Here is a 6,000-nt window from a genome sequence, read left to right as displayed (position 1 = left end):
TTGCTGCTTCTTGGTCACTGCTCACAGTTCCATTTGGCCAGGGAGAGATGGTGCACAGCCCAGCGTCACTCCAGCTATAGCTCTGAATCCATGGGCTTTGGGCACTAGGCTCTATGCTTTATCTGGCTAGAATCCTTCCACACTCTCAAAGCTGGGGTAAGCAGAGATGCTCATGTTGCAGCTCCCTCATTATAACAGAGGTGGCCATTGGCAGGATGCTCTCTGAAAGGTCTCCAAGACTCTGGAATTTGTTCCGCTCTTGATCTAAACCAGCCCAAATTTGGTGATCTTCCAGGCATGATGCAAAAGACACCTGTTTGAGGCTTTTCTGGAGAGGGAAGAAGATACACCTACAAGCTAGTGAACAGGGCAGATGACTGGCTGAAGGACTATGGAACTGATGATTTTAATGCTGATGAGGTTGTTGTTAATGTACAATTAATTATATTAGGGTGCCTAGAACATTGGATATGATTCTATTTATTTTAACTCCATAAAAAAAACCACTTTGGCTTTAAAAAATGTCATTAACTTTCAAGTGCCTAAGTCAATTTTAAAAATGGGACTTAAGTTTCTAAGCAGAACATGTCGTAGCGCGCGGAGTGTTAGGGGACTTTGACTGTGTTGAAAAACCAAAAAAATGGAAAAATGATTTTTTTTTTTACCTCAGACAAATACTGCCTTAAAAATGTTTGGTGTTTTCACTGACATTTTTGTTTTGTTTTTTAGTTCTCTGAGGAAAAAATCATGGAAAAGAGGCCATTTTCTATGACAATTTTCATTTAGTTGAAAACCCAGTTTTCTGTTAAATTCAGTCATGATGGAAAGTACTCCACCAGCTATACCCTTAAGTCACGTATGCACTTTTGAGAATTTTACCATACATCTCTGTATACCAGCCTACTACAATTTTAGGAGTTAAAATAAGGTCCAATAAACCAACTCCCTTATTGGGTCAATTTTCTGGGCACTGGCTACAAACCAGTCTATACTAAGTGAGTTTGGCATAGAGCCACCAAGATTTTTCAGCACCTAATTTAGGCACTTTAGGCTCCTGTTTGGCTGCTGCCTAACCTTGTAGGTGCCCAAACTTGCTCAGCACCTAAAATTTTAGGGTAAAAGTTCCCTGGAAGCCTAGGCTTCTGCCTCTGAGCATGCATACTGCTGCTTCCATCTGGGTGCAGCCTAGCTCCTGCTTAAGCCCCAGAGCAAACCACAAAACAGGAGGAAGATAGGTGCTCCTTGGTCTATCTTGCCTGTGGGAGTCAAGCCAGTATGCATGCTCAGAAGCCACCTACCAGATTGTGTTTCATTCAAAATCTGGCTGGAGGGGGCACTACCCACCTTATAACCCTCAGTCCAAAGGTTTAGAGCACTTATTAGGGATGTGAGAGGCCATGGTTCAATTCCTCCTCTAGCTCAGGAGGAAAAAGGATGTGAATTGGGTTCTCCCAACAGCTCTCTAAGCAATTGGAATTCTGATGTAGGGAACTCACTTGATCTCTACTGTTGAGCTATTCCATTTTGGATAGCTAATTATTCTGTGGAGTAGGGGTACTGGACCCTCAATGTCCCACTTCCGAGGTGGGTGTCCACACCGCTGGACGATAGACTCCACTCTTGTGCTGGCCAGATGACTTTTTAAGAATGTATTCAAAGTGGAATACCTTCAATAGGAGTGACTTAAGGGAGCCCCACCTCAAAATAGTCCATGGTCCATTGCTCAGAGCACCCTTTGGAGAAGGTGTGGAGATACGCACAGCCAAAATGTCTCTCCTGCTCAGCCATATGGAGAAACTGAATCTGGGTCTCCCTCATCCCAGGGGACTTTCCTAACCACTGGGCTAAAAATTACAAGATAGGCACCTCCTTCTCTGGCTGTTTTATGTGGAGTGAGGCAGGTACCTAACTCACCTGAAGAAGAAGTTATTTAGGTGCCAAAGCTGTCTGATTTCAGGAGAAAGTTCCTGGCTGTGAATTTCAAGCAGAGATAGGTGCCTCCCTGCAGCCTGGACTTAGGCACTTAACTCCCTGAAAGGGGTGAGGCGTAGGACATCCCTTCTTTATCACCATCTCCTTTTGGCTAACCTAGACTGCTGGCTTTTCTGGATCCCATTCTTCAGTCCCGCTCTCTCCCCATGCATTGTCTGTTGAGCCTTCTCACTTAACTCAGGCTTTGTGGATCCCGTTGCTGGTCCAGTGATTTTCTAGGTGCCTAAAACTTAGCCGTTGTCATGCTAAGCATCACAACCCCTAAGTCCCTGTGTGGATCCGGGCCTCTCTCTAACTCCAAATAGAAACAAAAGGAATACTCAGTCCACTTTATAAGCCTTCCCTGTTCTAACTATCCTCCAATAGCCTCTTCCTCCTGAAGCTACTGTGCATAAACTCAGATGCACAAAGAAGCTACAACATAGGCCCTAAAGAGGCAGCTGTTGTGGAAAGGACGTTGGCCCTGAAATCCCCCATTTCTGGAGTATTTGAGGGGACAAGACACCCAGAGACTGAGGCCAAATGCTATCCTCAGTCTCCACTGACCCTTAATCGACTCTAGGACTCGGAGAGTGTTTGAGATGTCAATGTCCACTGAACCTCTCACCTTTCCCTAGTGTCTAATTCACATTCTGTGGAATAGAACATATTTTCATGTCTGTTTCTGCCATGACACTTCTGGGATTTAGAGCTTAAAAAACCTTCAGGAATTAGGTCTCCTAATGATCCTGTACGGCACATGAACATTGCAACCATTACATCTTCATTTCAGCTGGGAATCTGAGTTGAATAAATACTGTCTCCTGAACAACCAAGAAAAGACAGCACAGTGTTTTTCAGGAACAGCCAGACATGGGGTGAGCTGTTACAGTCTGCAGCTAGCTAGATGTGGCCGATCAGGAGCAGAGAGCAATCATTCATACCATGACATTCAGGTAGGGAATAGCTTCAAGAAGAGATGGACCAGAGCAGCAGAGAATGGTTCTGGATCTTAAATATTGGGAAGTTCAGGATGTGTGTGGGTGAAATTTCAGAATTGGAGCTTTAGTTTGGTCTTCTATAGAGTCTGTGGCCAGACACAAAGTTCAGGGGGACTCAGATCTAGGGATTGTCTCTGGACCATGGCTTGTTTTGACAAGGTAGAGTGCTGAGGTAGGGGCAGGACAGCTGCTTTTAGACTTCTGAGATTAAATGAGGGGATTATAAATGACAAAATTCATTAACTAGACTGGTCCCTTTTTCGGATCAGTTTTCCATCAAAAAAATCCAGCTTTCTTAAAATTCAAACATTTCAGTGAAATATCTCTATTTGCACTGGAAAACTGGTGAAATGTATAATTTAGCCTTTCATTTTATTTTTCATGTCAAATATTTACTGTAGATAAGGTGAAATCTTTGACTTTATCATTTTGATTCATTTAGTTTCAACTTTCAAATCATATTTATAGACTTTGACTATAAGGTCAGAAGGGACCATTATGATAATGTAGTCTGGCCTCCCGCACAACGCAGGCCACAGAACTTTGTCCACCCACTCCTGTAATAGACTCCTGACCTATGACTGAGTTATTGAAGTCCTCAAATAATGGTTTAAAGACATTCAGACCAGCTCTATTGGCAACCCTGTAAGCAAAGCCAGACAAAATGTAATACAGCTACCTGGGTGAATTTATTCACTAGTTGGTGGTTTTAACCTGTTAGCTGCATTCCCTCACCCCATTAGGAGTTACACTCACTGTGATTTGTCTGTAACAGCATACGTCAGACAAACAAGTGAGCACAGAAGACGAGGGACCTGTTTTTAGCAAATGAAGCAAAAGAACTTCATCCCTTAATCCTTCTCGAAGCTGATAGGTTCCTAGATGAGTCCATAGTTCAGTGTCTGTTGACGCAGAGCTACTCCTAGAACCTTTGGGGAGGAATAACAAGGGAGGATAGCTAGTTATAAAACAGCACATAATACAATGATCTGGAATGGAGGTGCTAGAAAATAGTTTGCATACATGATTAACAGTAGTTCCATTCTACAAAGGAGTTCATACTATTCTTAACTACATCAGTAGTGTAACCTAATGTAAACAGCAAGATAGTTCTCTCTATGTAACCTCAATATGGCCATATATGGCAGCATACTGCATATGATTTTGGATCTCCATATGCCAGATAGGAAATTCAGAAGCTATGGAAGGTAATGACAAGGCTAACACAATGATCCATGAATTTGTGGAGAAGGTGTCTTAGGAGAGCCTGAGAGACTTATGTTTATAGGGTCAGCTGCTCAGAGGGCAAACTGGGCCAGTTCCTTGGCAATCATACCAGCTGCAGATTTGGGCCACATAATCTAGTCAGAGAAGGATTAGAGAAGATGATCACAGTTTACAAATTGCTTCTTCTGAAATGAAGGGATGTAAAGGTAGGAGAAGATAATCAGAGACTTTAGGGGAGGATGTGCTACTAGTATAAATTATTGGGCAACAACACAAACTCCCTTAGGAGGCCCTCGCTGCTGAGACATTGGAAGGGATTAAAGCTGTTAGCAGGGTGATGAAAGGAAGGACTCTTGTGAGTGGAATGGTCATGATGGGTAAAATCAGAAGTTGGTCTTGCCCTCACGAATGCAGATTCTCTTGTTGTTTTACACCCCTGTTCTGTTATCCAGAAGGAGGGGAGGAAATCTGAGCCACATCCACTGAATTATTTGAAACGTACATCTGTAGCCAGCATAATAGTGGCTAGATGCCCAGTTTCCAGGAGATATTAGCATGGTGTGGGGATTCTAATATAGAAAAATGTGATGTGTAACCAAACTGACACATTTTGCGGGAGGAAGGTTAGTTATTTGGTTAATTTATTTTCCTTAATCCTTATGTGTTCAGTGTATAAACTAATGCAGATTATTGTACTTACATACATTATAGAAACAGATGAGCTCAACATTTTTATGTAACATGTGGGTGTGTGAGATATTTTCTTTCTTTGCTGACTAGCTGACATAAAAGATAACATACTACTATGACTGCTAGGTACTAGAGTTGCTGCTTTAGCTTAACTAGTAGACCTCTTGGCTCTTCAGTCTTGAAACTCCAAGGTTTTGTCCATCTGTCCTGCCCAATTGCAGAAACGTGAAGCCGGTCATTCTATGTTTTGTTGCTTGAGCATCTTACTTGTTTGATATTCAACAGACACAGGAACTCCTTCAGAAACTTCACATAAAGCATGGTAAGTGATGACAGATTGTCAAAAATACTGTGTTTCAATTAAAAAATATATGTCAATCAACTCCCTCTTACAGACTCAGTTTGCATTCTGGAGGGAAACTGACAAAATCTTTTTGACTAAAACAAAAGTTTTCATGAAAAAATTATATTGAGAAGAAATTTCCAGCTTTTTAATTGTGTGTGTGTGATTTTGAAGGTGGAGATATTAAACATTTCCTGTGTTTGAAAGCTGATTCTTTTTACCAAAAATATGCTGTTTTTCTGTCAAGCAAACAAAATAAAATGTAAATTATTTCGTAAGTTGCCATCCAACTTCACTGCCTAATCCCCCTTCTTACCTTTTTAAATTGTATTTAAGAATCTATACTGTTTTGTGTTTTTGTATATACACACAGTTGCACTTACAACTTGTTTAATAGGGAAATCTGTGAAGTCAGGGAAATGAAAGTTGCTGACCATAAATGTTAGCCATCTACAGAAAAAGATTTGAACTAGTTGCCAATAGTATACGTTTGTATTTCCATTTGTAATGAGATACTGACAAATATTTTTCAAAAGCTAAAATTATTCCAGGATTTTAAGGTTGTCAATATTATTACTAATATCATTAAATATAACATTAATATACTAAAACTGTCTATTAAAGCACACATGGTTTAAATATATTAATGTATCAATGATATTAACAAACAATATTAGGTATAACATTAATACATTAAAATCAGCACAGATTTATTTATTACAGTTGCAACCAAAAGCCCCAATACCCTGTTGTGTTAGGCAGTGTACA

Source organism: Emydura macquarii, unplaced genomic scaffold (assembly GCF_026122565.2).
Source record: "Emydura macquarii macquarii isolate MOO-44397 ecotype Brisbane River unplaced genomic scaffold, CSIRO-AGI_Emac_v2 contig_1305, whole genome shotgun sequence".
NCBI lineage: Eukaryota > Metazoa > Chordata > Testudines > Chelidae > Emydura > Emydura macquarii.
This window is presented reverse-complemented; position numbering follows the sequence as displayed.